The sequence below is a fragment of the Oxyura jamaicensis genome, chromosome 1 (assembly GCF_011077185.1).
Source record: "Oxyura jamaicensis isolate SHBP4307 breed ruddy duck chromosome 1, BPBGC_Ojam_1.0, whole genome shotgun sequence".
NCBI classification, from domain to species: Eukaryota; Metazoa; Chordata; class Aves; order Anseriformes; family Anatidae; genus Oxyura; species Oxyura jamaicensis.
The window spans coordinates 35990105-36002371 of record NC_048893.1 but is presented as its reverse complement, the minus strand read 5'-3'; the positions used below and the strand labels follow the sequence as shown (position 1 = coordinate 36002371).

The 12267-nt window shown below is 41.8% G+C and overlaps 1 protein-coding gene across 3 annotated transcripts in view; it reads right to left on the bottom strand.

Moving 5' to 3' along the window:
* HMGA2 (high mobility group AT-hook 2) overlaps positions 1-12267 on the bottom strand; it is a 115384-nt gene that overhangs the window by 65900 nt on the left and 37217 nt on the right. Inside the window, exon 4 of one of the 3 annotated variants that reach the window (XR_004755671.1) lies at positions 6579-6700. The exons of the other annotated variants lie outside the window; for them this stretch is intronic. The gene's annotated coding sequence lies outside the window, so the exon portion shown is untranslated. The remainder of the gene's footprint in view (positions 1-6578; positions 6701-12267) is intronic. 3 annotated transcript variants of the gene reach the window in all.

The following is a 12267-nucleotide window of genomic DNA, read 5'->3' as shown; positions in this document are numbered from 1 at the left end:
GTCTTGTAGACATTGAGTAGCCTGTAGATAGATCCGTAGTTCAACTGGTACAAAAATAAGCAAGAAAACAAAAATTTAAAATTTTTTTTTTTTCAGATCAGACCTTTTGCCATACCCTGACTTTACACCTTTCTCTTGCAGTCAGCAATACCTTATTTCTGTTCTAATTTAGAAATGATACAAGCCTATTTATTTATCATCAGTATTTTGAAATTTAAGTCTGGCACCGCTTGGAAAGGTAAAGAGCTACCTGTTATTGTATTTTTGTTTGTTTTTAATTATAAAATTAAGCTGGTATTATTTAAATAACAGCCTCTGCTAGGGCTTTCTGATACACTCTCAAGTCGAGAGATTGAGGAGGCAGTGATCTCCTTTCCCCAGGAGAAGGCATGCTGGAAGGCATAAGAAAAGCAAAACACTTCTCTGTGCACATAGCAGGTGCAAAACCTTGGTGCAGATGGTTGTCTTTCATGTTCTCACAGGAAAAAATCTGTTTTTAATTGGTATTTTTTGTAGCTCACAGTTCATCAAGATGGTTCGAACTGGCACGTTTTCATGAGCCTCCAGCACCTGCGGTAACCTTTTGTGGTTTCAAGAGGAACAAGAAAGTGCATCTTTTTCATACTGTTGAGGAAGATGAGAGGGGAAAAAAAAAAAAAAAAAAAGGAGTTTTGATCCCCAAGATAGCGATGAAGTGCCATGTCATAATACTATAATAGCAGTTGCTACCAAGTCTGTGAGAGGCAAAGCAATGCTCTCGGTATCCGTTTCCCACTCCACCTTCATCAGCCAGGTGAGCCAAGAGCTTGCCTCCCTTGAGCATTCAAGGACTCAAAGGAGGAAGCAGGATTGGTGAAGCTCCTCTACCCAAAAGCACACATGCAACACGGTGACTTTCAGAGGACTGGCCCAAACCCAGCAACACTCCACACCTCACATCCCTCTAGGTGACTGCGGCCTGAGCTTCCCTTTGTGAGCTTCCCTTAGGAGCGATCCTGTCCTGGTTCCTGGGAGCATCCATCACGCCGCTCACTCCACTTCCCACCACCTCCCTGGGCCCTGCTTTTGGGCAGCAGCAAATAAAGGGGCAATCAGCACACCTCCAGCCCGGGCTCCCCAGCTATTGAAGAATGCAGGCTGCTGTGCTGGCTGAAAGGCTTGGGAAAGTGCAGCCCTGCTGTTTCATGTCAACATTCCTCCCCCTCTGCCTTTCCCAAGGTCTCAGGCAGAAAATCCTTTTTTGTTCTTATCAGTTCAAACAAGAACAATGAATTCCTCAAGCCCGCAAGAATGTGACAAGGTGCCAACAAAGCCAACCAGGAAGGTGATGTATGGTCTATAGGCTGCAGCTCAAATAAATCACTTCACAAACCAGTGCTGCAAGGAGTGATTTCAAACAGCTTAGAGCCTCCAGTTCTAGCTCTGCCCTTCAGATTTTCACCTGCCAAGTATCCCAAATAAAAGCACTGTGTGTGACTCTAAAATGCTGCGTGCCCTTTGCTTTTGTTACCAGGAATAACTATGCAGCATGTAATTAAATCAATATTACAGTGGGGTGTCTGCACAGCTTTGGTGAAGGCAAGAGTTGCAGTTTCCATCATAAACCCCTAAATTTGAAAGTTTACAGCTGGCTGTAAAACTGGCTCACTGAGCAGAACTTGGCATGCACAGCTGTTAGCCAGGGAGCAAACGATTTTTACCATATTTCAAAAATAATTGGTTTGGCTCTTTTAAAATCTTACTAATGTTTTAAAAACTGAGGTTACCATGTCTGGATGCTTTTTAGCGTATATCTTCCATTTCTACAAAGAAATGCTGGCAGGCAACTGATCTCCTAGTAAGCCAGTCTGATTGGGAAAATAAAAGAGTAACGACCAACATGCTCAGTCATAAAAAGGCAGCTTAGCAGGTACATATTCCACATGCATAAGGATCTGGATGTCTTGTCCTCTGCTTGGACAGCATGCCTTCTAGAGAGAATTCACATGATGCTTGACACTGCAGAAATTAACACAATAATAATTGTTTCATGCTGAATTATACTGACATTAGTGAAAATTCACAGTGTGGGCAGAATGGCAAGCAGGTATCCAAGATGCTCAGCCCATGCATGGACTCTTTACCAGCCAGTGACAAAAATGCCTTGCTGTAAGCCAGGGGCTGCTCAAATTCAGCCATCCCCATGCATCACTGCCACCACACCAGCAGCATCCAGCCCTCTGCAACACAGCACACATGCAGGAGGTGCTCAAGCAGTGCAGGCAGCAGCTGTGCAGCCCCCGGAGAAGCCTCCCTGGCACTGGTGGTACACACAGCACAGCACCAGCCCTAGGGAGCAAGCTGTTGGGAGCAGTGACCCGTGACACCATCAAACTCCTCATTGCAAATAACTTCACCACAGATGGATTTTTCCTATTTTACGTCACCTCATCTCATCTCAGGAGACACACTGCTTGGCAGACACACCAATGCTGCTCCTACTCCATCATCCACCTCATCTACATCCTGCCTCACCAGTGTGCATTCTACCGGGATGTCAGCTGCAAAGGGTACACTACATCCATGCATCCCTGTCCTGCTTATCCTCAGAAAACAAAGTATCTCCTGCTCTTAGCCTGTGGCAACCAGGCTTTCCTGGATTTGCTCAGTCTAAGTTAGCCATGCCTGCAAGCTCCTGACTAAGAAACACAGTAGAGAGGAAGAAATAATATAGCTGGCTGATGGAGCCTGATGCTTTTCAGATATTTTTACTGCTTGTGTTAGTAACCAATAATGTACCAGCAAATTTGTTGGAGAGGACTGAAAAAAAAAAAAGCAGTAACATCTCTGTAATGAGAAATCCTTCCGTGGCTCTCTGTTGCTACATTTTTCCTAATAAATGAGGAGAGACAGAGCTGGTGTTCTGTTATGCCTCTAACCCTACTGGTCACCTTTTAACACGGCTCCATTCGCAGCAGGACTTGGTCCTCCACCTTTAAGGGGCAGACTTGCACAGCTATGAAGAAGCAGTTTTCTTTAAACTCTGCACAGATATGTTTTTTTAAAAAAATCTCTGCCCTAAATACATATCTTATACAACATACCAAAGCAGTCAAGTAAGTCATTCGTATGCTGGGCTGCAATGGCTTATTTGGAATTGCTGCAGTCTGCAGTGCAGCCTGCTGAGCATGTAGAAGGGGTCAAAAAACCCTTCTGGAGAGATTTTTGTGTACAGGTCATTCTAGCAGAATGGGAAAGACTCTTCTGATACCCACCTTGCCACTTCTGCTCCCTGAAGGAGTCCTTGTGGGCATAGATATGCATATCAGTGCCCTGGTTTATGCCAGTCAAAACAACCATTGCTGCCAGTGAGCGAAGCGGTCTGGATCGAAGCCTTCCAAGGCTGGGGGCTGCACAAAGCATACAAAGAAGGCAACCACCACTTTGGGTTGTGCACTGCATTCAGAAGGAGCTTTTTTTTTTTTTTTTTTTTTTTTTTTTTTTTTTCTGACACTGAAATGCAGCATTCCTGATGCGTGAGGTGTGGCAACAACAGAGGTGAGACGTGGCATGGAGCCCAGACTCACTTGCTTAGGCATTATGATCAGGCTGAGATCGCTGTCACTTTGATGGGAAAAGGGAGAGGCTGGGAGAGGGGAAAGCTGGGCTCCTGGGACCAGTGAGACAGGTGATAGAGAAGACAGAGGATGGCAGTGGTGACTGGCAGGAAAACGGTTGGGAGCTACTACCTTGAAAGACTTGCATGCTAAACTCCATAATGGGTCCTGGGCTACTAGATGAACTTCTTTCTTAAAATCTCAGACACTGGAGCCAAATGTGAATATAAGAATGTTAAAATACATCATCATTAAGGCGTTTTAATGGAAAAGCTCAAAATCCTGAAGGCAAATATAAAGGCTGCTGCTCTTTCAAGATGCTCATGATTCTCGGCCGATCTCATGAAGCCTGGGGTACATGTTCTTTTTAGCAAAACTTCTGTACAGCTACAGAAATTATATACAGGAGGCACTGAGGCACTTTTCAAAATCACATACGCAGTTTTTGATTGAGAGAGAAGAACTCCAAGGAACTATTTCTACATTGCCACTAGACATTTACATTTGATGGTACTTACAAAGTCTTGACTGTCTCCATCTGCTCTACACTCTGTTGGCCTACATAAATAGAAATTACAAAAATATAGGGCACTTTAAATAAAATGTCTAATTTTATTGCACTCTTAATTCACTTTTACCTTGTAATTCAGGCCATACTAAATTATGTATCTACACCAAATGAAGATAAAAGGCCTAAAAAGACCTAAATTACCTCCCTTCTTCTATTAAATACTTTTTTTATATCACGCTTGAAGATCTCCATGGGAATTTTAACTAACAGAGACAGTATGTTAATCCATTTCACCTCAAGAGCACAAGGTCTTAGCACATATTATGAGCAGAAATGATCTTTAGCATCCTCTTATTCTCACCTCATAAAACAAACAAGTGAACACGTAGTTTGGCACAAATCTCTCTGCTCAAGAAAGGCCCCAAATGACATAACAGCAGATGTCACCAGCTGGGGCTGAATTATAGTAAATTGCCTCCCACCATGAGCACTGTGTCCTGTGCCTACCACAGGTATATTTTGCTGCAGCATCTTGCTCAAATAAATACATATTTGCAAAGCAAATGAATACAGATTTTTACTACAAATTACACAGTATGATTAATTCCCAATTTCCATCTCTGAAATAATGTCAAAAATGAGTCCAATAAAATTACAAATCAAAAGTAATACTTAATGAAATCCTGTATGAAGTTTGTCATGAGCTAATTTTGTGACACCTGGAAAAGGAGAAATTAATTTTCCGTGTGACCTAAATAAACACTGTCACGGGGGGTAAGAGGGATAAGTGACCCAATCCCGCTTATTTTGCTTATTGCCCATTTGAATTCACTGTGCTTGCAGGATTTCGCTGACTGCTCTGAGACCTCCACGAGTTTCCAAACATTTGGAACAGCACTAAAAAAGCCTTCATAATGAAAACAAGTGGCTGGTGATATGGTATGGTTAATCTCCACTCTTAATTACGTTAATTACTTGTTTATTTGGTTACCAATATCACGTTATTAGTAAAATCTCTGCACTGTTATTGAGATCTTGAATGGTATCTTTTCTCTCCTACCTCTTCCCTAAAAACATCAGAATGGGCATGCCAGCTAGACCATGAAGCCCAGCAACCCTTCCAAAACAGCCACCAAGGAGGAATGCTTACAGAAGACAGTATGAGTGCAACAAGCACATTACAACACTTCCCATAATACTGCCTCATTTTTCAATGGTTTTGAAAACCTGGGACATCCTGAACCTAAGCCATGGTATGGAAAAGCCCTAGATGAAATCACTTTCTTTGCATCTATCCGATTAATCTTTGAATTTACATAAAAACTTTCAGTTGCTTCAGCATCCTGTTTTCAAAATGTATTGTGTGACAAAACATCTTTTGTTTCCATCAGACCTACCAGCTATCAGTTTCATTAAATGACTCCCGGTTCTGTTATCAAAAGCGTGAAAGTGAACATTTCCCCTTCTGTGTGCCACTACTAATTTAGAGACCCCTTGAACACATCCTATCCACTCATCTTCCATCCTGGCCAAAGAGCCCTATTCTACTTGATTTTTCACTTGAAATTCCTTTGATACATTTAATTATTTATTTTACTCTCCTGTGTGTCTTCTCCAGTCCTACTCTCTTCTTAATTCCCCACACCCTCAGTACTTGCATTTTTGGCTACCAAAGGAGAGACTCCAGGATGGCTGAGGAATGCTCAGTGGTGTCTGGAGGAGACCTGAAGTTTCCTCTGGCTATGTCTAGACTGGGTGGTGGCTGAATGCTGTGATGGGCCAATCGTCCCGGTCAGGGATGGAGCCTGAACATGCCATGGCTCCCTTTTGGCCCTGGCTGTGTCTAGACTGGGTGGCGGCTGAATCCTGTGGTGGGCCAGTTGTCCTGGTCAGGGATGGGACTTGAGCATGCCTTCTGGCCCATGTCTTCTTGTTTCCTTTGAACTGAGAGCTGTGTGTGTTTTGGGCGAGGAAAGAGTAGGAGGCTCCTGTGTCTTGCCTGGACATGGATTTGGAGCATGGCTGGGTTGCACATCTGGAGTTAGAAGCCTGCAAATACTCTCAAGTGCACTATTTCATATGTAATCTTTATATTCTCATAAAACGGCTTATGACTGGCCTAGCTGTTTGGGTAAGTAATGATTTCTGTTGCTCTGAAGGTCAAGCAAAATGTGAAGTCGTTCGACTTTGCCCTTCTACAACTCAGTGCTTTACAGCTCGATGCTTTCCTGATATTAGCACAAACTCAGGCATCCTAAAAATCCTGCATACTCCACAGCTCGAGAAAGAAGCCTGCTGCTATCTCAGCTTCTCTATGTCAGTCACATAACTTTGCCCCAAAGATGGGATGAACAATGTCGCAGGGCCTGAAATACCATACCAACTCATCTGTTTTGTCCCTTTCCCCCTCCATTTTTCAGACTGCAAGCTTTCCCTGTGACTGTACAGAACATATTGCACTTTGGAAACACCTGTGCTGTCAATACTGACGGCCTGGGGTCTCTGCACGTGAAGTCTCCATCCTCCCCAGCGAAGCATCATCGGCTCAGCTGCAGTCTCTCCGCAGGACCTCTGGCTTTCCCCGAGGCTCGTTCTGCAGAATGCAGAGGAGATGAGGTAAAACCATGGATGGTCGTGCAGGTCCTACCTTTTTCTCTCTTTACAGAGATTAACCAGAAACAAAAACACAGCCTCCAGCTGTTTCACTGAGTTACCAGTGTTTCCAAGACTTGTGCTAGGCATGCAAAGTACGTATTCTTGAGGATTTATTTTTGTTTACGGTTTGTTTGCTTTTTAAACTAAGCAGCTTAAGTTCCCATTAAGGAATTGTGCACTGCCTATGCAGGCACAGCTAAACTAGCTTTGCAGCAACCCGCCTTTGCCCTGAGCTGCTCCTGACAACATTCCAGTTGTTTTGGGAAACCCAGAATCTGTCAGGTGGCAAACATGGTCTTCCTACTGTTCAACTGCCCCTTCAGCCAAGGAGATAGGAGCTCAAGGGATCTGGCTTCTCTTCTGACAGATTCAGTATCTGCACCTGAAGTGAGACTGGAGTTTCTTGGTGAACAGAGGAGCGCTGTTGGCATATTGTCTCTCTACAGAGCCCTAGACAGATTTTTGATGTCCACTTTTAGCATCTGTTGTTCTCTATATAGTTAAAAAAAATGAAGAAATTAAACCACCATTGACCTACATCAACAGGCACAGCATTATTTGGCAATGCTTTAAAGCTTGAGTTAACCTGAACCTAAATCAGACTTTTAATGTGTAACTGGTCTCCCATCTTCGGCCAGAAGCTTCATAATATGTAAATCTACTGCACTTTAACATGTGCATGATTTCACCCATGGCTTCTTAAAGGGTTTGTTTTTCTCGTGCCGTGTTTGATGCATGAGGAGGAACAATTCTATAGGGAACAGGACGGGCAGACCTTGATGTTCCTGGTTGAGCCAAAGACTTTCTCCGCTTCTCTGACAAAGACAATGACCCTGATTTTTACTGGCTATAAAATGGGATATTCCTGCCTTGTATCTATTCCAGTTTAGGTCACAAACCCTTATGGAAGTGCTTAGACATTGCTGCAATAAATAAAGATTATGTTTTCAAATAATATAGGTGCTAAGGAGTCTGTACTGGTTGAATACATCAGAAAAAAAAATCTCAAATTCATGCAAGCTTCCACTGAAATAAACCAGAGAAAAAGGAAAAGAAAAACACACTTCTAATAAGGTGTAGACAGTACTTGTAGGGTACTGAGCAACACCCTCTAACCCAGCACTTCCCTACCATTCCTGGACTCACCCAACACAAAGAAAAGGCGCCGCTGCCCTGGCTGAAGGCCCTGGAGGAGGGCTGAGATGCAGGCACCCCTGCCACCGCCTGCCCCCGAGGAACCTGGCAGCCCCACAGGGTGCACAGCGCAGCGCCCAGCACCAGCTGAGGGGTACCCTTCCAACTGACAGGATTTAAGTTCTCTGCATTGTGTTTCTGCAAAATCAGCTGTGCAAGTTGTCTGACTCAACAGACTTGTATCTACATCATTGCTTTGAAAGGATCCTTCAAATTCCTCATTTTTGTTTGGTTGTTTTTTGAGGGAGAAGAGCAGTGCAGTAAGAGCATTATTTTCCTGCTCTGTCTACATTCATTGTGTCCCACCTTGTGATATTAGGACGAATTTCAGTGAATCCAAATGTAATCTCTACCACAATACCACCTGAAACTCAGCATGTTCTTCCCATCCAACAAATGCACTTCATTATGTATCACCGGATATATATGTATGTATAACCGGTAACATTTGCAAATGTTTGGGTATTAATATGAAAAGCTTTTCATCTCCAGAACGTATTTACAACATACTAAGGGTTATTCTCACTCACAGATACATATAGATGGGTATATACATATATTTAAATGACTGACATAGAGATGTAGATAAGTTACTGTGGAATTGAAGAAGTGCTGTTGTGGTACAAATTGTCCTATACCCATGTTCATTTAAAAAAAATGCTAGTTTCTATTCAGTGCCCAAAAAAGTTCTCCTACAGCATACTGCCATATACTAGCATATCTAAAGCAGGCAAAGAACTGACAGAAAGCACACTGAAACAACTACATTTTTGCATCATTTAAAAATATGTTGAAGTTGGAGAGACTTCCAGTCTAGAGCTTCCAGATACTTTACATTCATCAAAATACTTATTCCTCATTTTAGAATGTATGAATTGTTATTTCAATTGAATTTATTATTACTGAAATATTTACCATAATATAGAAGCATACTGAACTAGAAATTAGACAGTAAGAGCACTTGCAATGAGTCAGAATAAAAATCTATTTCTAGAGTAGTACCAGCTCAGACAGTGGCTAGTAATGGATGCTGTGGAAAAATAAATGTGGCAAACATGGAATTTTGGAATAAAAACTTCATGCATTTTTGAACTGGGAGATGGCATTACCTCTACCGAGTTTAAAAATACCTTCTGTATAAGGTCTGTATAAATCCTTCTTCTGTATCTTACTTTTTTCTATAACTTTATTTTGTAAACTGTAAATATATCTTACATGAAAATCTTCTGTGCTAATTAGTTCACTGATTTAACTGTGCTGTGTGAAAAAAATAGTTCATTTTGTTTTTACTCTAACCATTTCTGTTGATGTCTTCTAGTTCTTACATTTGGAGAAGTTATAAATAATGATTTTCCATTCATGTCACAGAACTAATTGGATTTATGTGTCTCTGACATATTTCTACTTCAGTTCTGTCTTGTTTTCATTTGAGAAGACCTGGTCTACTTACTCTCCCTTGTGTGGAAATAATTGTGCACCTCTGGACAATCTAATATTCATTTGCACTTCTTCAGGTCCCTTATTATTTATAGCATTCAAAATGCAAGTGTGCCACTGAGTTGCTTTTGCATTATGCTTTGCATTTTGTTTTCTACTTGTGTCCTAACAATTACCAATATTTTATTTCTTATTTTTAACCACTGCTACAACAGAGCTGACATTTTGCATGAACTCCATCATGACTCCAAGTTCTCTTTCCTCTTTGGAAACAGCTATCTTGGAGCTCACCTTTGGAAAGGCAGAGCTCCTTCTCATTACCTTGAAGACAGTAAAACAAAGAGTCACCTGCATTGCCAAGCCCATTCAGTACCATGAGCTCCTTTTCAACTGATCATAATCCTTTCTAGTATTAACTAAACAATTTTTGACATCACCAAATCATAACTTTACTCAACTATATCTTCAAAATCACAAATTTTGAGCAGTGTAGGTCCCTGCATAATTCCTATCAGAAGTATACTGATATTTCCCCTCCACTGTCAAAGCAGCTCAGAAGAGAACCCTGTCATTCTCTGACCACTTAATCCCTTTAAGAGCATTTGGTGAATAACACTGAAAAAAATTATTTTGGAAAACTCGGCTCTGTACCCGTTGTACTCGGCTCTGGTGAGGCCGCACCTCGAGTACTGTGTTCAGTTTTGGGCCCCTCGCTACAAGAAGGACATCGAGGTGCTTGAGCGGGTCCAAAGAAGGGCGACGAAGCTGGTGAGGGGCCTGGAGAACAAGTCCTACGAGGAGCGGCTGAAGGAGCTGGGCTTATTCAGCCTGGAGAAGAGGAGGCTCAGGGGCGACCTTATCGCTCTCTACAGATACCTTAAATGAGGCTGTAGAGAGGTGGCGGTTGGTCTGTTCTCCCACGGGCCTGGTGACAGGACGAGGGGGAATGGGCTAAAGTTGCGCCAGGGGAGTTTTAGGTTAGATGTTAGGAAGAGCTTCTTTACTGAAAGGGTTGTGAGGCATTGGAACCGGCTGCCCAGGGAGGTGGTGGAGTCACCATCCCTGGAAGTCTTCAAAAGACGTTTAGATGTAGAGCTTAGGGATATGGTTTAGTGGGGACTGTTAGTGTTAGGTTAGAGGTTGGACTCGATGATCTTGAGGTCTCTTCCAACCTAGAAATTCTGTGATTCTGTGAAAACCAGACACATCACATAGGTTCCTTCACCACACACACACCAGTCGTGTTTCAGAGAATTCCAACAGGTTTGTGACACACAACTCTAAAAAACTTTCTTAAAAAGCTTACTTGTTCTTTTCTTATTTTTATGCACCTCTTCCTATCAATATTATACTTACCCAAGTCCCTACAAATCTTATTTTTTCTCATAGCTTATACCTATTTGCCTGGTGTGGTGATCAGACCTACTGGTCTGTGGTTCTGGAGCTCTCTTGGTGTGGAAGGTGGAACGACTGCCACCGTCTTCTAAGGTGTTGAACGCCTACTTTATGTCCTACTGCTAGAGCATTGCTGTAGAAAGCTTGAGAATTTCTTATCAGTTCAATCTGACTTCTTCAGAGAGCAGTATTTGGTCGTGACAATTTATCACTTTTATTTTTTATAAGCTTATTGATCTGTTTGAAAGCTCCTTCATCTGTATTTCAGTATTAGACAGTTCCTCAAAATCATTCACTCTGAAGAAAGCTTCTGGGTGGGAATCTTTTTAAAGTCCACTAACATACCTAGAGTTTGTATCTCTCTACTGCTGTGGCCTTATTTACCTAAGCTCTCCCTCTACTTGGCCAAGATTCATCACTTCTACAGAACTCTTCAATGACTTCCCATTTCTAGCATGTTTGGAAGTGTTTTTATTAACAGTTCCATGCCTTTAACAGGCTGTTCCTCAGAACCCTTTCAGGCCTGCTTCATCAGTGTTTAATATTTAACATGCTGTTGGTTATCTTCTCCTTCATTTGGACATGACTTCAACTTTTTGAAGACTGTTTAAATTGTCCTCTCCACTGCTCTCCTTAAAAATGGCAGCCCTTTCATAATCCTTGTAAAGTCTTTTTGGCAGCTAGTACTTTGAACATATATGTACTTTGAACACTTAAGATGTCTGCAAGCAGTCTTCCTGCTGAGTGAAAGTCACTTCACCCTGTTGACTCTTCCTTCCCTTTTGACCAACATCCTCACAAGAGTGCAGCAGAAGAACATGGATGACTCAGTAAGATATCTTTGTTCAATATGACTATTACTGTATGGATTTTGTAGTTAAACACTATGTATTTTTATACAACATAATACAAAGTTCTTTTTCCTAGGGACCACTAAAACACTCTTGGTTTTGGAATCATACATTCAAGCACAGCCCCAATGACTAGAGATTGCATATTGCTGTGCTTTAAGTGCTGGTTGATTGGCTTACAGCTCATGAGTTTGTGGTATCAACTTCAGCTTCTCATAAATATTATTCCTCAGTTCAAGTATACATTTTGGAGGATTTCAGAGAAAAGACTCTGGAGCCTATATTTAAAGTTACCCTTTAACAGCTTTAGGCAAACTGGTGGAAGACTGTGGACCAACCCCCAATTCTTCTGGCTATGATCAAATTTTTATTTGCATGCAGGATACTATTTTCAGAGGCCATTCATCCAGCACCTTTAATTAATATTTTTAGTTTTATTAAGACATTTATATTTTACATGTGCTGCTTTTGTCAATACTTTTAAATGCTGCTTTAGGTCATTGCTTTTTCAGATTAGTCAAATATTTGTATCATCATTCACCTAACAAAACCTCTGGCAATAACCATTTTGTATGGAAACTAATCTAGAGGTGCTTGGCTTTTTGCTGTTATTGAAAGGGCCTGACCT